Below are 27854 nucleotides of genomic sequence, written 5' to 3' on the forward strand. Positions count from 1 at the left end.
TAATTTGAACTAGAGGGCACGCTAATGTGGCACATTATGACCATTGGGCACTGTAATGTGGCATAATATGAATGATGTAAATATGTCATATGGAAGCCAAATGCAGTACTCCAAACATATGACAGAAGACAGTCAGGCTGGCAGCAAATAGTTGACGTTTCAATGCCTTTAATGTGGCATTTTCATTAGAGCATAAAAATCAAACAACAGTGCTTACCTTAAATAACATCTAGTGAATGCATGCCATGATCCGGCGCGAGACCACCCGGATGGCAGCACATAGTGGATGACGTCATCACGCTGAGTGCAGCAATATTGAAGTCTCCTGTGTAATATTACCATAGAAACCGCTATCTGTGTAAAGAAGCACAATGGAACACATAAAGCTTACTCCATAAGACAATACTGATATAATTACATACTGTAAACACTTTAATGAACATAGAGGTAATGGACAATATTGTGTACATACTGTATTAATTAACGCATTACATTAACCGACGCAATTCTAGGAGCGACAACTCTTAAATATGACATAAATAAGTGGCCGAGTAGAATTAATGACATCAAAACCTAGAAGTAGGGCTTTAGCTGTACAGTATGGAACATATGTTATCAAAGATGCATACAGTAGCTAAACTAGAGGAATAAATTATGGCAAGGACTAACATCGAATCATTAGCACTATACATACAGATGTAGCCACGCTCATCATGGCTACATCTGTGCTAATCGTGCACACCCAGTGTGCCCACGCCTAGCCGTGCCGAACTTTAGCATTTGCCACTCCCATTCATGCGAATGGGGCACGTGCGTGTCTAAGACGTGCACGCGGTCATGCCTTACAAGACATGATCATGGCAAGATGTAGCCATGATGAGCTTGGCTACATTTGTAGTTACATAAATGCGTTCAAGCCATCTTAAAATCTAATGGCCCCAAGCGGTGTATCCACCTTGTTTCACATCTTATAAATTTGCATAATTGATCACCCCCACGAATAGATGTGGATGTGATCAATCATCCTATATTTTAATGATGACAATGCATGAGGGGCACTAGAGAAGTGTCTTTCAACAGGCTGTTCACTACTGCCTGCATTGATTGCTGCCCCGATGGTGGGCCTTTGCTCCTTAAAGGTCCTCTTGGTCTTGCATATATACAACAGGCTGCAAGGACATAAAATCTGGTAAATGACTAAACTTGAATTGCAATTAAGGCTATATTTATTCAGATATTTTTACCAGACAATAGGTGATTAAAAATGATCTCCGGGATGAGAAATCTACAGGTGTTTCAATCAGACCCATTGCCACAGGGGTAGAAAAAAATGCACCTAACCATGCAGTTTACATTTGCAAACATTTGTTATACAAAATGGGTGGTTCTGAATAGCTCATTGACTTCAACTGTGGTACTGTGAAAAGGATGCCACCTTTGCAATAAGACTGTAAAATGTTAACCCTGCTGGATATTCCACAGGTAAACTGGAAGTAATATTATTAGAAAGTGGAAGCATTTAGGAACAACAGCAACTCAGCCACGAAGCAGAGGAGAATGTTACCTGCCTGACTGCATTGTGCCAACGGTGACATTTGGTGGAGGTGGGATAATGGTATGGAGCTGTTTTTCAGGGTTTGTGCTAGGCCCCTTATCTCCAGTGAAGGGCAATCTTAATGCTTCAGCATACCAAGACATTTTGGATAATGTTATGCTTCCAACTTTGTGGCAACAGTTTGAGGAAGACACTTTTCTATTCTAACATGACTGTGCCCTAGTGCATAAAGCAAGGACTATAAAGACATGGGGGTAAATTTACTAAGATGGGAGTTCTATTTAAGATGGGATGTTGCCCATAGCAACCAATCAGATTCCAGGTATTATCTTCTAGAAGGTGCTAGATAAATGAGAAGTAGAATCTGATTGGTTGCTCTGGGCAACATCCCATCTTAAATAGAACTCCCATCTTAGTAAATTTACCCCATGGTTTGATGAGTTTGGTTTGGAGGATCTTGACTGGCCTGCACAGAGTCCTGACCTCAACCCCATCAAGCACCTTTGGGATGAACTGGAACAGAGATTGTGAGCCAGGCTTACTTGTCCAACATCAGTATCTGGCCTCATAAATGCTCTACAGAATGAATGGGCACAAATCCTCACAGAAATACTCCAAAATCTTGTGGAAAGCCTTCCAAGAAGAGTGGAAGCTGTTACAGCTCCAAAAGGTGGGCAAATTGCATACTAAAGTATATGTATTTGAATACAATGTCATTACAGTCCCTGCTGGTGTAATGGTCAGGCGTCTGAATACTTTTGTCCATATAGTGTATATTGATCATGCTTGTATTGATGTTTGTGCCCAGTTTAAAATCTATATAACACTAATAGTCCAGCTGAACAGGAAGTGATGTTACCTTTTGTGGCAGTCGTCATAGGTTATGGCGATTCCTCAAAGTTGCATGTCATGATTATGTTTTCTGTGACACCCACCTGTCTGGCTGAACAGGCAGTGATGTCACCTATTTCGACGACATGTGACTTCCATCCTGATTGTTAGCTATAAAAATGTCCAACTGGTCCCATACCACTATCCATATGAAGAAGTCTTTTACGTAAGACAAAACACTTTGGGATGGATACTGTACCTTGGACTTCCCCCATGGAAAGAAAAGCTTTAATGTTTTTATTTCCTGTACATGTTACCTGCCATTTGATTTTACTGCTGAATTAAAGCACCTGTGGTGAAGGACGTTTTATTTTGTTTGAACCTTACTGTCTGTAATATGGTTCACAGTTTTTATTTTTTAAATATGCAGTGTTGAAACAGTACACAGTTTTCTTTGTTTTATTTTTTATTTTATATGTCTTGAATCTTATGGTGGTCATATGGCTAAAGAAATCCTGATTGAGTTAAGTTGGGTCTACTCTGCATTATTTGCATTGCACTAAGAAGCATAATAACTGTCTATATTTCTAATCAAACTTTTCATGTGCGTTTAACACTTAGTTTGTGCTATATATGTGTGTGTGTGTGTGTGTATGTGTATATATATATATATATATATATATATATATATATATAAATAAAATACACATACACGGCAGTCATTTTGGTTGTGATTTTTGCTGCAGCACCTGACGTGATGCACACCGAACACACTGCACCCATGTTATACTAACCTTTCTGAAGTCCCGCTTCAGGCGCTGTGCTGTATAAAAAATTGCAGCCAAAACGGCCACCGTGCATGTGCGCCATGTTTCCGGTGACCTGCACATGCGCAGTTGATTCAGCACAATGCCAGAACCTACTGCGCTATGGAGAGGAGGGGGCCTAATAACATTAATGGATTTGGTCAGGATCCTGGCGTTCGGAATCTCATCAGTCGGAATACTGACAGGGATCACAATACCGACACTAGGATCCCAAATGAAGGACTGCCACATCTGCAGAGGCAAGCCACGGAGGACGGGGGGTTAGGGTTAAGCTGTGGATGGTGGGGTGGGGGGTTAGGCACCTCCAGGGAAGGTTAGGGTTAGGCTGCGGGAGAGGGGGGGGGGGGGGGGTTAGGGCTAAACACCACTGAGGAGGGTTAGGGCTAAGTTTTGGTTGCTGGGGGGAGGGTGGGTTACACATCACCAGGGAAGGTTAGGGTTAGGCAGTGGGGGAGGGAGGTTAGGTTTAGGCTGTGGGGAGGGGAGGTTAAGGTTAGTCACCACCAGGGAGGGTTAGGGTTAGGCATGCAGGTAGGGGGGTTGGGGATTAGGGTAAGGGTACTTAGGTGTCGGGATCCTGAGCATTGGGATGCCACTGTTGGTATTCTGACTGCCGGCATCTCAAGCGCCGGGATCCCAATACCATCCATTATTAATAACTAGCAATTATTTAAATCAAAAGGTATAGTACTACCATGTAGTTATTATCCATATAACCAACTGCTGCAAACTACCTTAAGCTATGATGACCGCTGCTTTACAAGTGCTACAGAGGGTAGACAAGATGTGGGCATTGCATTGTGCATTGCAAAGGGAGTACAAAAACATCTCCTTTAGGCATGCTCTTCACTTGAATAAAAGTTATTTTTCACAGCAGCACCGGTAATTAATGTAATCTAATCTATACACAGCCATGGTCTCACCTCTCTGCTGAGTCTCTCGGGACCATGATGCTGGCTGCCAAATAACTGCACGGTAGTGATGAATATCAGAACGCAATGGTTTGAAACCATCAATGGTTTTTATTTGATGTTAGTATTTTTACCATTCGATGAAGGCATTGCGATGTTTGCCGCCATCGAATGGTAAACATTTGATTGTTTATCAGTGTTGACTCAGGGTCCCGCTCCGAATCCCATCCCCGGCCGACAGGGTGCTGTGGTTTTGCGCATGCGCAAACAGGTTTTTTTGAGCATGAAGAAAATAAGATTTTACTCACCGGTAAATCTATTTCTCGTAGTCCGTAGTGGATGCTGGGGACTCCGTAAGGACCATGGGGAATAGACGGGCTCCGCATGAGACAGGGCACTCTAAGAAAGAATTAGGACTACTGGTGTGCACTGGCTCCTCCCTCTATGCCCCTCCTCCAGACCTCAGTTAAGGAAACTGTGCCCGGAAGAGCTGACATTACAAGGAAAGGATTTTGGAATCCAGGGTAAGACTCATACCAGCCACACCAATCACACCGTATAACTTGTGATAACATACCCAGTCAATAGTATGAACAACAACAGAGCATCAGACAAACCTGATGCAACCATAACATAACCCTTATTTAAGCAATAACTATATACAAGTATTGCAGAAGAAGTCCGCACTTGGGACGGGCGCCCAGCATCCACTACGGACTACGAGAAATAGATTTACCGGTGAGTAAAATCTTATTTTCTCTAACGTCCTAGTGGATGCTGCAGACTCCGTAAGGACCATGGGGATTATACCAAAGCTCCCAAACGGGCGGGAGAGTGCAGATGACTCTGCAGCACCGAATGAGCAAACACAAGGTCCTCCTCAGCCAGGGTATCAAACTTGTAGAACTTTGCAAAGGTGTTTGAACCCGACCAAGTAGCAGCTCGGCAAAGCTGTAATGCCAAGACCCCTCGGGCAGCCGCCCAAGAAGAGCCCACCTTCCTTGTGGAATGGGCTTTTACTGATTTTGGAGGTGGCAATCCAGCCGCAGAATGAGCCTGCTGAATCGTGTTACAGATCCAGCGAGCAATAGTTTGCTTTGAAGCAGGAGCACCCAGCTTGTTGGATGCATACAGGATAAACAGCGAGTCAGTTTTCCTGACTCCAGCCGTTCTGGCTATCTTCAAAGCCCTGACTACATCTAGTAACTTGGAATCCTCCCAAGTCACGAGTAGCCGCAGGCACCACAATAGGTTGGTTCAAATGAAAAGATGACACCACCTTTGTCAGAAATTGCGGACGAGTCCGTAATTCTGCCCTGTCAATATGGAAAACCAGATAGGGGCTTTTACATGACAAAGCCGCCAATTCTGACACATGCCTAGCCGAAGCTAAGGCCAATAGCATGACCACTTTCCACGTGAGATATTTTAACTCCACGGTCTTAAGTGGCTCAAACCAGTGAGATTTCAGGAAACTCAACACCACGTTAAGATCCCAAGGTGCCACTGGTGGCACAAAAGGGGGCTGAATATGCAGCACTGCCTTTACAAACGTCTGAACATCAGGTAGAGAAGCTAGTTTCTCTGACGTCCTAGTGGATGCTGGGAACTCCGTAAGGACCATGGGGAATAGCGGCTCCGCAGGAGACTGGGCACAACTGAGAAAGATTTAGGACTACCTGGTGTGCACTGGCTCCTCCCTCTATGCCCCTCCTCCAGACCTCAGTTAGAATTTTGTGCCCGGCCGAGCTGGATGCACACTAGGGGCTCTCCTGAGCTCCTAGAAAAGAAAGTATATTTTAGGTTTTTATTTTCAGTGAGATCTGCTGGCAACAGACTCACTGCTACGTGGGACTAAGGGGAGAGAAGCGAACCTACCTGCTTGCAGCTAGCTTGGGCTTCTAGGCTACTGGACACCATTAGCTCCAGAGGGATCGAACACAGGCCCAGCCTCGGTCGTCCGGTCCCGGACCGCGCCGCCGTCCCCCTTACAGAGCCAGAAGCAAGAAGACGTTCCTGGAAATCGGCGGCAGAAGACTTAGGTCTTCATCAAGGTAGCGCACAGCACTGCAGCTGTGCGCCATTGCTCCCCATGCACACCACACACTCCGGTCACTGATGGGTGCAGGGCGCTGGGGGGGGCGCCCTGGGCTGCAATAAGAGTACCTTGCTGGCAAATACCACATAATATAGTCATAAAGACTATATATGTGTAAAATACCCCTGCCAAATATACATTTAAAAAGTGGGAGAAGTCCACCGGAAAAAGGGGCGGGGCTATCTCCCTCAGCACACTGTCGCCATTTTCCCTCACAGCTCCGCTGGAAGGACGCTCCCAAGGCTCTCCCCTGCAGTTTCCAGACTACATAGGGTAAAAAAAGAGAGGGGGGGCACTAAATTTAGGCGCATAAAATATATATATAGCTGCTATAGGGAAAAATCACTTGTGTAGTGTGTATCCCTGCATTATATAGCGCTCTGGTGTGTGCTGGCATACTCTCTCTCTGTCTCCCCAAATGACTTTGTGGGGTCCTGTCCTCGTTCAGAGCATTCCCTGTGTGTGTGCGGTGTGTCGGTACGGCTGTGTCGACATGTTTGATGAGGAGGCTTATGTGGAGGCGGAGCAGGGGCGATAAATGTTATGTCACCCCCTGCGGGGTCGACACCTGAATGGATGGACATGTGGAAGGAATTACGTGACAGTGTCAACTCCTTACATAAAAGGTTTGACGACATAGCAGATGTGGGACAGCCAGCTTCTCAGCTCGTGCCTGCCCAGGCATCTCAAAAGCCATCAGGGGCTCTAAAACGCCCGCTACCTCAGATGGCAGACACATATGTCGACACGGATACTGACTCCAGTGTCGACGATCATGAGACTAGTGTACATTCCAATAGAGCCACCCGTTACATGATTACGGCAATGAAGAATGTGTTGCACATTTCTGATATTACCCCAGGTACCACAAAAAGGGTATTATGTTTGGGGAGAAAAAACTACCAGTGGTTTTTCCCCCTTCTGATGAATTAAATGAAGTATGTGAAGAAGCGTGGGCTTTCCCCGATAAGAAACTGGTAATTTCTAAAAAGTTACTAATGGCGTACCCTTTCCCGCCAGAGGATAGGTCACGTTGGGAGTCATCCCCTAGGGTGGATAAAGCGCTCACACGCCTGTCAAAGAAGGTGGCACTACCGTCTCCGGACACGGCCGCCCTAAAGGAACCTGCTGATAGGAAGCAGGAGGCAATCCTGAAGTCTGTATATACACACTCAGGAATTATACTGAGACCGGCTATTGCTTCAGCATGTATGTGCAGTGCTGCAGCTGCGTGGTCAGATTCCCTGTCAGAAAACATTGATACCCTAGACAGGGACACTATTGCTAACCGTAGAGCATATTAAAGACGCTGTCTTATACATGAGAGATGCACAGAGGGATATTTGCCGGCTGGCATCTAAAATAAACGCAATGTCCATTTCTGCCAGGAGAGGATTGTGGACTCGGCAGTGGACAGGAGGTGCAGATTCTAAAAGGCACATGGAAGTTTTGCCTTACAAGGGTGAGGAGTTGTTTGGGGATGGTCTCTCGGACCTAGTTTCCACAGCAACAGCTGGGAAGTCAGCATTTTTACCCCATGTTCCCTCACAGCCAAAGAAAGCACCGTATTATCAGGTACAGTCCTTCCGGCCCCAGAAAGGCAAGCGTGTTAGAGGCGCGTCCTTTCTGCCCAGAGGCAGAGGTAGAGGGAAAAAGCTGCAACATACAGCCAGTTCCCAGGAACAAAAGTCCTCCCCCGCTTCCTCTAAGTCCACCGCATGACGCTGGGGCTCCACAGGCGGAGCCAGGTACGGTGGGGGCCCGTCTCAAGAACTTCAGCAACCAGTCTGCTCGTTCACGGGTGGATCCCTGGATTCTACAGGTAGTATCTCAGGGGTACAAGCTGGAATTCGAGACGTCTCCCCCTCGCCGTTTCCTCAAATCTGCCTTGCCGACAGCTCCCCCGGACAGGGAGGCAGTGCTGGAGGCGATTCACAAGCTGTATTCTCAGCAGGTGATAATCAAGGTACCCCTCCTTCAACAAGGACGGGGTTACTATTCCACAATGTTTGTGGTACCGAAACCGGACGGTTCGGTGAGACCCATTTTAAATTTAAAATCTTTGAACACTTATATAAGAAGGTTCAAATTCAAGATGGAATCGCTCAGAGCGGTGATTGCAAGCCTGGACGAGGGGGATTACATGGTGTCACTGGACATCAAGGATGCTTACCTGCATGTCCCCATTTACCCTCCTCACCAGGAGTACATCAGATTTGTGGTACAGGACTGTCATTACCAATTCCAGACGTTGCCGTTTGGTCTGTCCACGGCACCGAGGGTATTTACCAAGGTAATTGCCGAAATGATGATACTCCTTCGGAAAAAAGGGAGTTTTAATTATCCCGTACTTGGACGATCTCCTTATAAAGGCGAGGTCCAGGGAACAGTTGTTGATCGGAGTAGCACTAGCTCGGGAAGTGCTACAACAGCACGGCTGGATCCTGAATATTCCAAAGTCACAGCTGGTTCCTACAACGCGTCTACTGTTCCTGGGGATGGTTCTGGACACAGAACAGAAAAAAGTGTTTCTCCCGGAGCAGAAGGCCAAGGAGTTATCGTCTCTAGTCAGAGACCTCCTAAAACCAAAACAGGTGTCGGTGCACCACTGCACGCGAGTCCTGGGAAAGATGGTGGCTTCTTACGAAGCAATTCCATTCGGAAGGTTCCATGCAAGGATCTTTCAGCAAGTGGTCCGGGTCGCATCTTCAGATGCATCGGCTGATAACCCTGTCTCCAAGGGCCAGGGTGTCGCTACTGTGGTGGCTGCAGAGTGCTCATCTTCTAGAGGGCCGCAGATTCGGCATACAGGACTGGATCCTGGTGACCACGGATGCCAGCCTTCGAGGTTGGGGGGCAGTCACACAGGGAAGAAACTTCCAAGGACTATGGACAAGTCAGGAGACTAACCTACACATAAATATTCTGAAACTAAGGGCCATTTACAATGCCCTAAGTCAGGCAAGACCCCTGCTTCAACACCAGCCGGTGCTGTTACAGTCAGACAACATCACGGCGGTCGCCCATGTAAATCGTCAGGGCGGCACAAGAAGCAGGATGGCGATGGCAGAAGCCACAAGGATTCTCCGATGGGCGGAAAATCATGTGTTAGCACTGTCAGCAGTGTTCATTCCGGGAGTGGACAACTGGGAAGCAGACTTCCTCAGCAGGCACGACCTCCACCCGGGAGAGTGGGGACTTCATCCAGAAGTCTTCCAAATGATTGTACACCGTTGGGAAAGGCCACAGGTGGACATGATGGCGTCCCGCCTCAACAAAAAGCTAAAAAGATATTGCGCCAGGTCAAGGGACCCTCAGGCGATAGCTTTGGACGCTCTAGTGACACCGTGGGTGTACCAGTCGGTTTATGTGTTCCCTCCTCTGCCTCTCATACCCAAGGTACTGAGAATAATAAGAAGGAGAGGAGTAAGAACTATACTTGTGGTTCCGGATTGGCCAAGAAGAGCTTGGTACCCAGAACTTCAAGAAATGATCTCAGAGGACCCATGGCCTCTGCCGCTCAGACAGGACCTGCTGCAGCAGGGACCCTGTCTGTTCCAAGACTTACCGCGACTGCGTTTGACGGCATGGCGGTTGAACGCCGGATCCTGAAGGAAAAGGGCATTCCGGAGGAAGTCATCCCTACGCTGATTAAAGCTAGGAAGGAGGTGACCGCAAACCATTATCACCGCATATGGCGAAAATATGTTGCGTGGTGTGAGGCCAGAAGGGCCCCAACGGAGGAATTTCAGCTGGGTCGATTTCTGCACTTCCTACAGTCAGGGGTGACTATGGGCCTCAAATTAGGTTCCATTAAGGTCCAGATTTCGGCTCTGTCGATTTTCTTCCAAAAAGAACTGGCTTCACTGCCTGAAGTTCAGACGTTTGTTAAAGGAGTGCTGCATATTCAGCCCCCTTTTGTGCCTCCAGTGGCACCTTGGGATCTCAACGTGGTGTTGGATTTCCTTAAGTCACATTGGTTTGAGCCACTTAAAACCGTGGAACTAAAATATCTCACGTGGAAAGTGGTCATGCTGTTGGCCTTGGCTTCGGCCAGGCGTGTGTCAGAATTGGCGGCTTTGTCATGTAAAAGCCCTTATCTGATTTTCCATATGGATAGGGCAGAATTGAGGACTCGTCCCCAATTTCTTCCTAAGGTGGTATCTGCTTTTCATTTGAACCAACCTATTGTGGTGCCTGCGGCTACTAAGGACTTGGAGGATTCCAAGTTGCTGGACGTAGTCAGGGCCCTGAAAATCTATGTTTCCAGGACGGCTGGAGTCAGGAAAACTGTATGCGCCCAACAAGCTGGGTGCTCCTGCTTCAAAGCAGTCTATTGCTCGCTGGATCTGTAGTAAGATTCAACTTGCACATTCTGCGGCTGGACTGCCGCATCCTAAATCTGTAAAAGCCCATTCCACGAGGAAAGTGGGCTCTTCTTGGGCGGCTGCCGGAGGGGTCTCGGCTTTACAACTTTGCAGAGCTGCTACTTGGTCGGGTTCAAACACGTTTGCTAAGTTCTACAAGTTTGATACCCTGGCTGAGGAGGACCTTGCTTTTGCTCATTCGGTGCTGCAGAGTCATCCGCACTCTCCCGCCCGTTTGGGAGCTTTGGTATAATCCCCATGGTCCTTACGGAGTTCCCAGCATCCACTAGGACGTCAGAGAAAATAAGAATTTACTCACCGGTAATTCTATTTCTCGTAGTCCGTAGTGGATCCTGGGCGCCCATCCCAAGTGCGGATTGTCTGCAATACTTGTATATAGTTATTGCCTAACTGAAGGGTTATTGTTTAGAGCCATCTGTTGAGAGGCTCAGTTATTTGTCATACTGTTAACTGGGTATAGTATCACGAGTTATACGGTGTGATTGGTGTGGCTGGTATGAGTCTTACCCGGGATTCCAAAATCCTTTCCTTATTGTGTCAGCTCTTCCGGGCACAGTATCCTAACTGAGGTCTGGAGGAGGGGCATAGAGGGAGGAGCCAGTGCACACCAGGTAGTCCTAAATCTTTCTTAGTTGTGCCCAGTCTCCTGCGGAGCCGCTATTCCCCATGGTCCTTACGGAGTTCCCAGCATCCACTACGGACTACGAGAAATAGAATTACCGGTGAGTAAATTCTTATTTTTTTTATGAAAGAAAATGGATAGGGCCGAAATCTGGACCTTAATGGACCCCAATTTTAAGCCCAAAGTCACTCCCGACTGTAGGAAGTGAAGGAAACGGCCCAGCTGGAATTTCTCTGTAGAGGCATTCCTGTCCTCACGCCAAGCAACATATTTTCGCCGTATACGGTGATAATGTTTAGCCGTCACGTCCTTCCTAGCCTTTATCAGCGTAGGAATAACCTCATCCGGAATCCATTTTTTCTACTAGGATCCGGCGCTCAACCGCCATGCCGTCAAACGCAGCTGCGGTAAGTCTTGGAACAGACAAGGTCCCTGCTGCAACAGATCCTGCCCTAGAGGCAGAGGCCATGGGTCCTCTGTGAGCATTTCTTGCAGCTCTGGATACCAAGTCCTTTTTGGCCAATCCGGAACAATGAGTATTGTTCCCACTCCTCTTTTCCTTATGATTCTCAGCACCTTGGGTAAGAGAGGAAGAGGAGGAAACACATAAACCGACTGAAACATCCACGGTGTCACCAGTGCGTCTACAGCTATCGCCTGAGAGTCTCTTGACCTGGCGCAATACCTCTGTAGTTTTTTGTTGAGGCGGGATGCCATCATGTCCACCTGTGGCAGTTCCCACCAACCTACAATCTGCGCGAAGAATTCTTGATGAAGTCCCCACTCTCCCGGGTGGAGGTCGTGCCTGCTGAGGAAGTCTGCTTCCCAGTTGTCCACTCCCGGAATGAACACTGCTGACAGTGCTCGTACGTGATTCTCCGCCCATCAAAGAATTCTGGTGGCTTCCGCCATCGCCACCCTGCTCCTTGTGCCGCCTTGGCGGTTTACATGAGCCACTGCGGTGATGTTGTCTGATTGAATCAGCACCGATTAGTTGCGAAGCAGGGTCTCCGCTTGACTTAGGGCGTTGTATATGGTGGCCCTTAGTTCCAGGATATTGATGTGAAGGCAAGTCTCCTGACTTGACCACAGCCCTTGGAAACTTCTTCCCTGAGTGACTGCCCCCCACCCTCGGAGGCTTGCATCCGTGGTCACCAGGACCCAGTCCTGAATGCCGAACCTGCGGCCCTCGAGAAGGTGAGTACTCTGCAGCCACCACAGGAGAGACACCCTGGCCCCGGGGGATAGGGTGATTAACCGATGCATCTAAAGATGTGATCCGGACTACTTTGTCCAGTAAGTCCCATTAGAAGGTCCTCTCATGGAACCTGCCGAAAGGAATGGCCTCGTATGATGCCACCATCCTTCCCAGGACTCGAGTGCAGTAATGCACTCACACCTGTTTTGGTTTTAATAGATTCCTGACCAGTGTTACGAGCTCCTGAGCTATCTCTATCGGGAGATAAACCCTTTTCTGGTCTGTGTCTAGGATCATGCCTAGGAGAGGCAGATGAGCTGTAGGAACCAACTGCGACTTTGGAATATATAGAATCCAGCCGTGTTGCCGTTACACTTCGAGAGAAAGTGATACGCTGTTCAGCCACTGCTCTCTTGATCTCGCTTTTATGAGGAGATCGTCCAAGTACGTGATAATAGTGACACCTTGCTTCCGCAGGAGCACCAACATTTCCGCCATTACCTTGGTGAATATTCTCGGGGCCGTGGAGAGACCAAACGGCAACGTCTGAAACTTGTAATGACAATCCCGTACCGCAATTCTAAAGTACGCCTGATGAGGTGGATAAATGGGGACATGAAGGTATGCCTCCTTTATGACCCGAGTCACAATAAAATCTCCCCCTTTCAGGCTTGTAACTACCGCTCTTAGCGATTCCATCTTGAACTTGAACCTTTTCAGGTATATGTTCAAGGATTTTAAATTCAATATGGGTCTGACCGAACCGTCTGGTTTCGGGACTACCACATGGTCGAATAATAACCCCCTCCTTGTCGAAGGAGGGGAACCTTGACCACCACCTGTTGAAGATACAATTTGTGAATTGCTGTTAACCCTGTTTCCCTCTCGTGGGGGGAAGCCGGCAGGGCCGTCAGTGAGGAGGCCTCTTCTCAAAGTCCAGCTTGTATCCCTGAGACACAATATCTATTGCCCAGGGATCTAACAGGGAGTGAACCCACTTGTTGCAGAACTTATGAAAGCGTGCCCCCACCGGGCCTAGCTCCGTCTGTGGAGCCCCAGCGACATGCGGTGGATTTTCATAGAGGCCGGGGAGGACTTCTGTTCCTGGAACTAGCTGAGTTGTGCAGCTTCTTTCCTCTGGCCCCGCCTCTGGCAAGAAAGGACGCACCTCGGACTTTCTTGATTCTTTGTTCGAAAAGCTGCATTTGATAATGACGTGCTTTCCTAGGCTGTGCAGGAATATAAGGCAAAATATCAGAATTACCAGCTACAGCCGTGGAGACCAGGTCTGAGAACCCTTCTCCACACAACCCTCAGCCTTCCATATGCCACTTAAGTTGGCATCATCTGTCCATTGCATATTCTACAGGACACGTCAAGCAGAAATCGACATAGCTTTGACTCTAGGACCCAGTATACTCATGTCTCTTTGGGCATGTTAGATTATATATATCTCTTAAGACAGCATCTTTAATATATATACATATATGTACATATATATATATATATATATATATATATATATGTGTGTATATATACATACTAGGGTCTCAATTTCTACTGATAAGGTACCTGTCCACGCCGCCCCAGCGCTATAAACCCATGCCGACACAATCGCCGGTCTGAGTAGTATACCAGAATGTGCACGCTATCTGCAGGATCCCTGAGAATAGCTAGGGCTACCTTCTGGGCAAACGTGACACCCTAGTGGGGAAAGGATACTGCCTGAGAATTCTTTGTGGGAAGCTGCAGTCTCTTGTCTGGAGATTTCTGCTCTTTTTCCTCATCGAGAGGAGGGAAATTTACCTCGGCTTTCTTCCCCTTAAACATGTGTACCCTTGTGTCAGTGACAAATGAGTCATCAGTGATATGCAAATCATCTTTTATTACAATAATCATATATTGAATACTTTTCTGCCATTTTGGCTGTAACTTTGCATTATCGTAGTCGACACTGGAGTCAAACTCCGTGTCGATATCAGTGTTTATTATCTTGGATAGTGAGCATTGTGAGACTCTGAAGGTCTCTGCGACATAGGGACAGACATGGGTAGATTTCCTGTCTGTTCTCTAATCTTTTGTGCAATAAATTCACCTTAGCACTTGCACATATCCAAACAGGCGTCGGCGTTGTCGACGGAGACACCCTCTCGCACACATATTAGCTCTATCTCCTCCTTAGGGAAGCCTTTTCTCAGACATGTCGACACACACGTACTGACACACCACACACACAGGGGATGCTCTATTTGAAGACAGTTCCCCCACAAGGCCCTTTGGAGAGACAGAGAGAGCGTATGCCAGCACACACCCTAGCGCTATATGACCCAGGAATCACACAGTAACTTAGTTTTAACCCAGTAGCTGCTGTATATATTGTTTTTACGCCAAATTTATGCCCCCCCCCCTCTCTTTTTCACCCTCTTCTATCGTGCTTCTGCAGGGGAGAGCCTGGGGAGCTTCCTCTCAGCGGAGCTGTGGAGAGAAAATGGCGCTGTTGAGTGCTGAGGAAGAAGCCCCGCACCCTCAGCGGCGGGCTTCTGTCCCGCGATTTTGTTTAAAAATAATGGCGGGGGCTCATGCATATTACAGTGCCCAGCTGTATATATGCCCTATTTTGTCAGGAGGTACTCAATTGCTGCCCAGGGCGCCCCCCCTGCGCCCTGCACCCTACAGTGACCGGAGTGTGTGGGTTAGTGTGGGAGCAATGGCGCACAGCTGCAGTGCTGTGCGCTACCTCATATGAAGACAGGAGTCTTCTGCCGCCGATTTTGACGTCTTCTTGCTTCACCCGCCGGCTTCTGTCTTCTGGCTCTGCGAGGGGGACGGCGGCGCGGCTCCAGGAACGGACGACCAAGGTTAAGTTCCTGTGTTCGATCCCTCTGGAGCTAATGGTGTCCAGTAGCCTAAGAAGCGCAACCTAGCCGCAGTTAGTAGGTTTGCTTCTCTCCCCTCAGTCCCACGTAGCAGAGAGTCTGTTGCCAGCAGAAGCTCTCTGAAAATAAAAAAACCTAACTAAAATACTTTCTTATTAGCAAGCTCAGGAGAGCTCACTAAAATGCACCCAGCTCCGTCCGGGCACAGATTCTAACTGAGGTCTGGAGGAGGGGCATAGAGGGAGGAGCCAGTGCACACCAGTAGTCCTAATTCTTTCTTAGAGTGCCCTGTCTCCTGCGGAGCCCGTCTATTCCCCATGGTCCTTACGGAGTCCCCAGCATCCACTAGGACGTTAGAGAAATCATGATTTATTTATTTTTATCTAATACTTTTGATGCATTGGTTAGTCATCATTGCATCAAAAGATATAATGGCGGAAGCCCAGCCATCATTTGATGGTGGGCTTCCGATGTCCATCCCTACTGCATGGTAAAACTGAAACTCTGTCCGCACTTAGGCCCTCATTCCGAGTTGTTCACTCGCAAGCTGTTTTTAGCAGCTATGCACACGCTAAGCCGCCACCTACTGGGAGTGAATCTTAGCTTATCAAAATTGCGAATGAAAGATTAGCAGAGTTGCGAATAGACACTTCTTAGCAGTTTCTGAGTAGCTCCACACTTACTCGGCAACTGCGATCAGTTCAGACAGTTTCGTTCCTGGTTTGACGTCACAAACACTCCCAGCGTTCGGCCAGACACTCCTCCGTTTCTCCAGCCACTCCTGCGTTTTTCCCAGAAACGGTAGCGTTTTTTCGCGCACACCCATAAAACGACCAGTTTCCACCCAGAAACACCCACTTCCTGTCAATCACATTACGATCACCAGAACGAAGAAAAAACCTCGTAATGCCGTGAGTAAAATACCTAACTGCATAGCAAATTTACTTGGTGCAGTCGCACTGCGGACATTGCGCATGTAATCGCTCTGTTGCGACAAAAAAATAACGAGCGAACAACTCGGAATGACCCCCAATATTCTTTTTTTTTTTACACATGGCTATCAGCCTCCCATCCGCCGCCCTTGGATGTGGGGGACAGCCTCGGGCTTCACCCCTGGCCTTTGGGTGGCTGGAGGGGGGACTCCTTGATTTAAGGGGTCCCCACTCCTCCAGGGTACCCCGGACAGGGGTGACTAGTTAGTGAAATAATGCCTGGGACCTATATAAAAGTGTCTCTCGGCTGTGGCATTATCTCTCAGACTAGTGGAGCCCGGTGCTGGCTGCTGGGTGAGAACCTGCTGTAATCTTGTTAGTCTTAAAAAAGGCTCAGATGGAGCCGAAACGTCGACACCTTTTGCTGACATGCTGTTAACTGTCTCTATGTGAGACACACCAATAAAGTTTTCATCATCAAGGAAGTGGTGAGTGCCTGTATCTTTTTTCGGATATATTTTTGGATTTCTTGTGAATCTCTTATGGAGCACCGCCCAGGTTGCAAATTGGAGCAGTGAGTGTGGACTTTCTGGATAGATATATATATATATATATATATATATATATATAGCCAAACAAGTCAGGAGCACTCACCAGTCTTCAAAGTAATTCACTTTTATTTAGAGCAGCATTTCAGTGCAAAATAAAGCAGCAGCGACGTTTCGGTCCTCACCAGGACCTTTGTCAAGCTAACCATGCAATGGAAAAAAACAGACATATGTACCCCATAATCCCACCCACCAAACCAATTAAACAATTAATCACCTAAGCCCTTAATAAAACCAAGTGCTCACCAAAAAAAAAAAAGTGAATGAATTTGAAGACTGGAGAGTGCTCCTGACTTGTTTGGCTGTAGTGGAAGTGATTTCAACAGTGGACTCACTTATTCCAGGATTGTCAACCCAGTGATTGCTCTTTTTAGGTGAGTGTGGCTATATATGCAATGATCTTTTTATATTTGTAACCGTTTGGTTACTTAATTATCCTGCTCCCTGCTATTGGAGTCCTTTTGGATAAATTGCTCTCATTTGTAGATTGGAATATTGATTCAGTGGACTGATTTTATACCAGGCATTTTTTTGAAGCCAGGATATCTTTCTGCTGACCAATATCTGGTTGTTGTTGTTTTTTTCTATATGTAATAATATTTTTTTTTTTTTATTGTTTTCTCCTTTTTTCTTTTTTTCTGGGTACTGTCTACTGTATGTTCGGAGGCAATTAGGGTGTGTTATTTGGATTTATGGAGAATCTAGTCTCTGCTGAATTGCTGTTTAGTGCAGAACATGAACAGTTAGCATTAACAGATGAGGACGCTGAAAGGGTTCTTTCTGAATTTTGTGATTTTGAACAGTTACTTACAGAAAGTCCAATTGATATCTATCACAAATTATTAGCTTTAGAGAAGAGGGAGGTGGACCTCCTGCTATATGGGCAATTATTTTCCGATTATTATCAGAAGAAACCTATTCCCCGCGGGTTCCATATCAAAAATATCCCTACTATTGTTAGAGGAATCTCTGCTTTTTGTAGCAGATGGTGCACCAGTCTTAATAAATGTTCACTTGATCTCCTCCTGCTTGTGATAGAGGAAGTGGGGGGTGGAACTGAGGAGGATAAGGTCGGAGATTTCAGCCTTTCAACCCTCTGCAGTTTACACCCTACAGGTTGATTCCTCCCAGCAATGGCTGGATAAGATCAAAACACAGATTGATAAACACAGGAGGGAATTGGTGACTTTTAAACAAAACAAATTGGTGAAAGTTGAAAGTGACTACAAGGACCATCGCGTGTATCGCTGGTTAACGGGCAATGATAATGTCCCAGGTTTTAGACAGAAATTTGGTTGCTATAATGTTCAGCTAGACAGCATGTCATCTTAAGATAGGGATTCCTCTAATACCCAAGTTGCACATAAACCCCATATACAGCAGGCTAATACTAGATCCAAAGTGAGTGAAGCTCCTTTAAATGGAGACGGCCCCACCCGCGGTGGGGAAAATTCAAAGGAAAAGAAAAAAAACAAGAAATCAGAATACACAGTAATTAACCTTTCCTCCTACCAGCTTACTATGCCTGAAAAGTCCTTACTGTCATGAGGATTGACCTTTGTCCCCACTGCCAACTTTGATGAATTTAGTTGGTTAGTGGACAGATATAAGGTTGGTGGTAAACTCAGGTTGGCTGAAAAGTTTGGTAATACCTCTCATACTGATAACTCTAAAGTACTTAAAAAGAAAAGCACTTATGACCCATTGTCCCATAATCCTGGGACCCATTGTCCCATAATCAAAACCTTTATCAGGATGCTGGGTAATGATGTCCATGAGAGTATCAGGAAGCAGAGGAATGTAAGACACAATCTTAGCCCGCAAAAAAGAAAATCCTTGAGGGATTCTAAGGGATAACACTGCCATCACGATTAGGATGGCTGACAAGGGTGGAGCTGTTGTGTTGCTTAATACTGTCAACTACAATAATGAGGCATTTAGACAACTAAGTGATTGTAAGACCTATACATTTTTGATTAGTGACCCGGTTGGTGCCTTCAAAAACTGTTTGGACTTGGCTCTTGATTTGGCATTGCATAGTGGCTGGATTGATTTGGAGACTAAAAGCTATTTGCAGACTGAGTTCCCCATTTGCCCATTACTATATCTTCTACTGAAGATTCACAAGACACTGGTAAAACCCCCCGGGCATCCAATTATTTCAGCTCGGGGGTTAACTTTTTTCCCCGATTGCCAAGTATGTTGACACCTTTTAACAAACCAGTTTTAAGGGAACTATTTACAAGATACCAACGATTTTTTGGCATTGATCCGAGACACCACTTATGTACCAGACAGTGTACTGGTTATGCTAGATGTTGTGTCACTCCACACAATTATCCCATACTTGGATGGCCTTGATACAGTTAACAGGTCTTTACAGAGAACACAGACAGGCAATCCACAAATAGATTTCCTCTTATCATTGGTAGAGATGGTTCTGACCTGTAATTATTTTACTTTTGGGGACCGGTACTACCTCCAAACCGCCGGAACCGCGATGGGTAGTAATTTGGCACCGGCGTATGCTAATCTCTTAATGGATGATTATGAAACCACCAATATATTCTCTCGGTTTGGAGGTAGTATTGGTCTGTTTCATCGGTTTATAGACTATATATTTCTGATCTGGCTAGGTTCAGAGACGGCATTGCTTAATATGGTGGATACACTGAATAACCTTGATTCGCCTGTAAGATTCACTTTCAATTATGATCAGCATTCTATAAATTTTTTGGATGTGACCGTTTTTGCCTCCGAACATGGATATGGCTACAGACTCTTTAGGAAGGAGACAGATCGTAATACCCTTCTATCATTTGATTGAAGAGCTTACCGATTTCCCAATTTTTATCAGTGTTTTGCAATAACTCTGATGAGGAAATGGCATTGACACAAATTGAGGACATGAAAGACAGATTCCTCAGTAGAGGATATGTTAAAAGCACTATTGACTCTTGCTTGTATAGAGCAAAAAATATATTCCTGGGTGGCAACAATAGAAAAAATAGAATGAATGATAATTCGTTCGTGATAAGCGCTACCTTCAACACGGCAGGGCCATTTGTAAGAAGATCGGTTAATAAATTCTGGTCTGTTGTGAGGAGCAAACCAGTCTTTAAAAAGAAATTACCTAATAAGCCTATTATCAGCTTTTAACGTTGTAAAAATCTAAAGGACATAATAATGCAGCCCAATATATCGCTGACGAGTGGGCCAAATACCTGGTTAAGAACGGGAAAACTGGGCTGTCATAGACGCCCCAATTACACCACATGTTGGAGCATGTCGATAGGTCAATATTTCCATCACCCACATACGGGCAAGAAGATTCCAAAACAACACCGAGTGGGGTGGTTATCTGACTTTGTTGTATACACCCTTACCTACCCGTGTTCGTTGGTGTATGTTGGCGAGACCATTTAGGTAGGGAAAGGATGGTGAACCATCAGACCTCGATTAGGCAAGCCCTGGCACAGGGTGGCTCAGATAAACCCGTAGCCCGACACTTTGTGGAGGCCAAACACTATATCGGCTCTAAAAAGTATGATCATTGACAGAATTGAAGTACCACGAAGAGGAGGTGACCATGGGAAAATGCTACTAAAATGTGAAGCAGCATGGATTTACAGACTGGACACTATTTGGCCACGTGGCTTAAATGATTCCATACAATATAGTATATTCTTGGAATAGTTTGCTACTTGGATTTTAGAGATGTCTTCCAGCTTCTATCAATGTCACATACCTTGTATGGGTATGGCTGTTTTTGTTTTGTGTTTTTGAAAAATATTCTCTTCTTTTTTTTTCTTTATGATTTTTTCTTGGGTACTACAGATCTGTCTCCTCCTATTGATTGCTATTTTAAAGTTTTTGTAGATGTTCTAATTATGGTTACTTGTGAATTAGACTGGTTTCCATTAATGTCTGTGTATATGATATGCCCTGGTTCCTAACCACCTAACCTCATCACACATTATATCCCTGTACTGTTTCACTGGCGCTAAATTAGTGCCAGTAATAAAATGATCTGTCATGCTTGATCCTATATATTTTTTGATCATATACTCTGTTTTAATACCTAAAGCTATATTCCGCAGTAGAACGCAAGCTGCAGGCAGTTGGAACACACAACGGTGCAGGATGTTCCTTACTTGCTGCGGCTGCGATCACGTGACCTCTCTGAGGTCCTTACTGTGTACTGTGCTGAACAAAACTAACCCGGGGGTGTTTTTCTCCTTGGGACCGCATACTTCCGGTGACGTAGGCGGGTTACCTGATGTGTGGCTCTGAGGTGGTGCACGCGTCCACCGGGACCCAGTGTATTACAGCCTCTTTGGTCATTTGAGAATTTATTTATACAATGTGTAACACATACTGTGGATACTGGTGTGATCTGGTTAGTGTGTACTGATGACCAGATTGTTTTTATATGTGCTTAGTGAGCACTTGGTTTTATTAAGGGTTAAAGTGAATTGTTTAATCGGTCTGGTGGGTGGGATTATGGGGTATATATGTCTGTTTTGTCCATTGCATGGTTAGCTTGACAAAGGTCCTGGTGAGGACCGAAATGTTGCTGCTGCTTTACTTTGCACTGAAATGCTGCTCTAAATAAAAGTGAATGAATTTGAAGACTGGTGAGTGCTCCTGACTTGTTTGGCTACAGTAGACTTACTTATTCCAGGATTGTCACCCCAGCGATTGCTCTCTTTAAGTGAGTGTGGATATATATGCAATGATCTTTATATATATATATATATATATATATATATATATATATATACACACACACACACACACACACACACACACACACACACACACACACACACACACACACACACACACAGTGTATAGTGCTTAAAGTGGTCTTAGAGAGGTGGTGGAACTCACCCCCCCCCTCCCCAAGGCGCCCATGTAATAAAAAGGGCGTGGTCTCAAAGAAAGGGGCGTGGTCACACAAAGTAATAATGTCCACAGTAGTAGCACCCCGTAATACACATAATGCCCACAGCAGTAGTGCCCCTTATACAATGCCCACAGTAGTAGTGCTCCTTATGCAATGTCGACTACTGGTAGTGCCCACAGTGGTAGTGCCCCTTATATAGAGCCCATAATAGTGTCCCTTATGTTCCCAGGAGTGATGCCCCTTATGAAGTGCCCCCTTTACAATGCACTCATTAGTAGTGCCCCCAGTAGTAATGCCCCTAAGTAGTATGGCTCCCAGTAGTAATGTTGCCTGTAGTAATGCCCCCAGTCATTTAGCCCCATGTAGTTTAGCTCCAGTAGTTATGCCTCCAGTGGTAATGCCCCTGCATTTATGACCCCAGTAGTTTAGCCCCCAGTTGTTTAGCCCTTGTAGTTTAGCCCCCATGTAGTTTGACCATTAGTAATGCCCCCAGTAGTTTAGCCCCTGTAGTTTTTCCACTTGTAGTTTAGCACCCAGTAGTAATGCCCCCAGTCATAATGTCCCCTTGTAGGTCATCCCCTGTAGTTATGGCCCCTGTAGTTATGCCCCCTTTTAGTTTGCCCCCTTGTAGTTTAGCCCTCAGTAGTTATGCCCCCAGTAGTTTAACACCTGTAGTTATTCTCCAGTAGTTTAGCCCCCCTGTAGTTTGCCTCAAGTAGTAATACCCCTGTAGTTATACCCCCAGTAATAATGCCCTCCTGTAGTTTGCCCACAGTAGTAATGCCCCAAGTAGTAATCCCCCAGTAGTTTAACCCCTGTAGTTATGCCACCAGTAGTTTAGCCCCCCTGTAGTAATGCCCCAAGTAGTTATGCCCCTGTAGTTATACCCCCAGTAGTAATGCCCTCCTGTAGTTTGCCTCTAGTAGTAATGCCCTCCTGTAGTTTGCCCCAGTAGTTAGCCCATGTTAGTAATGCCCCCATGTAGCTTGCCCCCTTGTAGTTTAGCCCCCAGTAGTAATGCCCCCATGTAGTTTGCCCCCTTGAAGCTTGCCCTCTTGTAGCTTGCCCCCTTGTAGTTTAGCCCACAGTAGTAATGCCCCCAAGTAGTAATCCCCCAGTAGTTTAACCCCTTTAGTTATGCCACCAGTAGTTTACCCCCCTGTAGTAATGCCCCAAGTAGTTATGCCCCTGTAGTTATACCCCAGTAATGCCCTCCTGTAGTTTGCCTCCAGTAGTAATGCCCTCCTGTAGTTTGCCCCAGTAGTTAGCCCATGTTAGTAATGCCCCCATGTAGCTTGCCCCCTTGTAGTTTAGCCCCCAGTAGTAATGCCCCCAAGTAGTAATGCCACCAGTAGTTTAACCCCGCTGTGGAGAGGGAGCTGGGCGCCCGCTGGTAACACAATCTCAGCGGGTGCTCAGCATCTTCCAGCGGCGCCGTGCTAACATCGGGTTAGGTGAGCTGGAGGATGCGTAACTGCGTTTTGTCTCCAAGTGTAACTGAGGGAATGCAGTTCCGCCCTGTTCCGGCTCACTTTAACCCCTGTGTATATACATATATATTATATATAAAATCTATATTTATACCACACTTCTATTGAAAATGTGAGTTTTTTACTCGTAGTCATAACTTTCCTTTTTTTTTTTTAAAGCTTAATTATTGAAGCATTAAGGGGTCTATTCATACAGAAAACGAAAACAGAATTGCTATTTATTACTATACATCGCATCGCTTCGATGCAATGTATAGCTGTAGTAAGTAGCAATTCATGTATACTCACCCTTCCGACGATGCGCTGCGGTGTCTGGGGCTCCTGCGGTGAGGTGATCTCCAGCGGTCCTTCCCAGCGATGCGCGGGGTCCAGCGGCGGGTCCCTTTGCGCATGTGCAGGGTGTTGACCTCCCGGCCGGCCGCAGTGGTTGCTGGGAGGTCGGGGGCGGAGCCAGTGCGAGGTGCAGAGCAGCGATCAGGGAAGCATTGAGCTTCCCTGATGTCTCCGCGCTACAGTTCAGGTTACGCCGTCCTGAGATGGCGAACCTGAACTCCATGGAGAAGCGGAAAGCAGAGCTTTCCGCACCTTCATGAATCGCACTCACCATACAAAGGTATGTTGATGCGATTCAGGCACAGAGCGGGGGTACCGCTGGAGAAGTCAGAGACTTCTCCACGGTAACCCGCTCTGTGAATTGCAGTAGGCAGAGAAAAGCCCTGTTTAACGCAAAACAGGGCTTTTCACTGCTGCATGAATAGACCCTTATGTGTCACATATAAACACATTGTAAGGAGAATTATGTAATACAGTACATAGGATGCCTTGAAAAAGAGTCTCCTGACTCGAAACGCGTTGGCTCTGAGGAGGCTTCTCTGCGGCGGACTTGTCCCTTTTTTTCTGGACTCTGAAGGAAGGTAGGACCTTGTCATAATTATACAATTATCTTCTTTTTTTGGAACCCCAAAGTTGGCCCCTTATGGTTCCAAGACGGTTCTTACTTCCATCAGAGCCGGACTCGTGCGCTGAGTTTAGCCGGTTTTATGTTATTTTATGCTGTATACCTGGAATAAATTTTTTTTTTTCACCTTCTTAATACCTTTGGAGCGAGGTTCTTTAAAGATACCGCTATATGAGGACATCGACCGTTCCACATGTGAGTGTGAGGTACGCCTCTCCTACCATTATAAAATTGGTTACTGACTAGCGACTGATAGAGAACCGCATATTTTTTGAAAGATACCGTTATGGGCATCCAGACACTTGTCTTTATGTAAGTCAGGTGTGTTTATAAGAATCTCATGTTTGCATTTGTAACCTAGAAAGATACCTAGGTACGCCTATATATAGCTTCTTGGATATCTTACGTATCTTGAACATACTACATATTGTGTGTCTATGTTTCACATTCCATATATGATCGAGCACTCCATCATTGAACATTGAACTATCACGGCAATCTCTGCGGAATGATGTCATAGAAAGAAACCGCTATATGAGGATATCTACTGTCCTTCACGTGAGTGTTAGGTACGCTCACTTAAACCACCTATTGATAAAGAGCACATTACATCTTTAAAAAGATACCTTTATGGACCTGTCACCACCTGTCTTTGAGTAAGTCAGGTGTGTTCATATGAGGATACTGTCTCTGAATGTTGGGATTTAAAAGACTATCTATTTTCTGACTATTCATATCACCTAGTGAAAATCCCCAGTCCTCACTGACGAAATAATCCTTGTTAAAACATTTTTACATTTTGCCTATTGCAAACGATACCGCCACATATATATATTTTTTTTTTCTGTTCTTTTCTTAATATGGCTGAGCTCTCCATCAGCGACTGGACCTAAATTGCACCTGATCTTTCGTCTGGAGACAACCCAGCTAAGTATTTTCCCTAGCACTCTCATATTCACCATCACTGCTTGAACGTTAGCGCCATCTAGTCCACGCCACCACTATTTCCAAAGTGGTATAGGTCTGCAAAGTTCCACACTTAAGGCAAGAAATCTTCTATGCTGGGATAAGTAAGCCCTATGTAATATGTTTAGGAACATTGCAGTGTGAGAAGAATATGGCAAGAGAGTGGGGATGTGGATGATAGACAGTGAAAAGTTCTACAGTCAGTAAGTCAACACAATATGGTTGACAGGGTCAAAAGGTCGACATGTAAAAGGTAGACAGTACAAAAATCGACATGGCAATATCTACACACATGGTCAACACGTTTTTTTGTTCATATTTTTACAACTTTTGCTGAACTTACTATCCATGTAACAGACTATTACCTTTAGTAACATTGGGCAAGCGAAGCTAGCCACCATGCACGATGCGTGGTGAATGAAGCGAGTCCGTGAGTGGACAAATTTCTACTAATATGGTTAAACATACAAAATGACAGCCCCCCAAAAAATAGTGTTAACCGTTTTTGTGCCAACCATTTTCATGTCGACCTTTTGACCCTATCACCCTATTGACTGTCGACCTTTTCACTGTCTATCTGTAAATCCACACCCAAAGATTGCAGGCCTTAGCATGCGATCGAAGTAGATCAATTGCTGATACGTTGGAGAGTCCAGAAACCCAAGGGGTAAGACTCGTAGAAGAATTATCAAGTATGAATGTGGTACGGAGAATAGTGTAAATTGTTGAATTGTCTCTACCTGTTAAGAGTAGACTTAGCAAGAGGGTATTGTGTCAAGATCACTGCAATAGTGGTGGAAGGCAGGTACTGTATATTTGCCACAGGTTTCTTGCCTATGTATTTTAAAACACCATAAATACATTGTTTTGGTTCTGTTGAGAGCTTTTTGTAAGAACAAGATTTGGTTCCTGGGATAGCATGTGAGAAGAGAGGACAGGTTCTCCATCCATTTAGGCCCAGTTCGGGTCTTTGGGCCTTTAGCCTCACAGAAGGCTAACTAGGCCTTTCTGCTATATGTGTGTGTGTGTGTGAGCTGCTCCTGCTAAAAACTACCTGTATTTTTTTTTAATGAGTTAGGATCATCCTGTGTATTGTTAGTGCCGGACGGCATGGTTTTAATTTGGATGTTTACTGTATTTCTATTTTTCTGCACAATATAACTAGTTGAGGACAGTTAAACCAAACCAACAGACTTCTGTGATCTCTCAGTTGCTGCATCCAGCCATCTACTCCAGGAGATGGTACCTGACCCTGTTACAGTATCTAATGGATTATTCCAGTCTGAGGTTGAGAAAGCCCACACGACAGAGCGGATATAATGTTGGGCTTGTAAAAATTCAAAAGGGAATATTTTCACCTAATATTTTAATATTTTCACCTGCATTCAAATTTGTGTGATATTACAAAGGCAGGACCCGCTGGAAATTGCGATCCGGCGCGGTCTTTAGGAGACGGAAGGTGCGCGCTGGCGTGGACACTGTGGCCGTACAGGGACCCCACTAGACCACCAGGGCAAGGGCACAGGTAGGATTACCTCTTAATCCATTTTACTAAGGCCCGCAGTACCAGGTGGTGAAGTCCAGCAAGTTCTGACCTGTAGCCCCAGGCGCCATTTACTGCTAATGTTCCCACTCTGGAGCTGCTTCTCTCTGCCTCCCTCACTCCCTGTCAGCGTTTGGGCGCCATTACACACATGCTGAGCTGACTTTGGGACTGCTGGGTGATGTCTCCTCTGTAAAGCCGCATCAGCGCTGTGCATTTTACAGGACACTTAAGTATTCTACATGTCTTTAAACAGTGTTAGTTAAGAACAGGTGCATACATTCAGGGTTATTTAGTACAAGTACCCTGGGATATACATCCAGTCTTTACAGTGCATTGTTATACTGTAGCTAGATTTATACATAGCTTTACTTAAGTAGTGCAGTTACTAATACCCCTTTTCCACTTGCTAGCACGAGTCGCAGCCGGGAGCCTGACACGGCTGCGACCCGTGCTAGAGCCCCCTTCTACACGCTCACCAACCCGGCATATTGCCGGGTTGGTGACGCTGCAGCTGACGCGGCAGGGGCCCCGCTGGAAGATCACATATTGTCCCTGCTGTTAATCTGCCATGGGCAGATACTCTATCTTCTCTAAGTTACAGCAATTAAATCAGCCTTAGCAAAATCCTAACCCTCACCCGCCTGAGACCAAGGGGTCATCAAAACGGGCCATTACTTCCTCACAATCCCCTCATGTTTCAGATATTTCATCTGATGAAGATGGCGCATATACTGACCCCTCAGACACTGATGCAGATGCGTCTGATGGGGCGTCTATTACACAGGTGGATGTTCCTGACCTTTTGGAGGCTATCAGGCTGATTCTTCAAATTGATGATGACGAAGAGCCCCCAGCTACCGTGTTTCCCCGATAAAAAGACAAACTCTTATTTTTTTTTTTTTTTTATCAAAAAAACACCATAGGGCTTATTTTCGGGGTAGGGCTTATTTCCGGGGTAGGGCTTATTTTTATTAACTGCCATAATTTGTGCCCTCTTGTCTGCCCAGCCATAATTTGTGCCCACTTCTCTGGCCTCATTACTTTACATTAGACATCATTACTGCCTGCAGCCCCCTGCTTTCACTCACCTTCTTTCAGCGGCTCCTGGATCTCTTTTCACCTCCGCGTCGCTCAGCTCA

General features: G+C 45.9%; 1 protein-coding gene across 10 annotated transcripts in view; it reads left to right on the plus strand.

Annotated features, from left to right (window-relative positions):
- KAZN (kazrin, periplakin interacting protein) overlaps positions 1–27854 on the plus strand; it is an 847756-nt gene that overhangs the window by 530079 nt on the left and 289823 nt on the right. The gene's annotated exons all lie outside the window — the stretch shown is intronic.

This window comes from Pseudophryne corroboree, chromosome 10 (genome assembly GCF_028390025.1).
Source record: "Pseudophryne corroboree isolate aPseCor3 chromosome 10, aPseCor3.hap2, whole genome shotgun sequence".
Classification (NCBI taxonomy): domain Eukaryota; kingdom Metazoa; phylum Chordata; class Amphibia; order Anura; family Myobatrachidae; genus Pseudophryne; species Pseudophryne corroboree.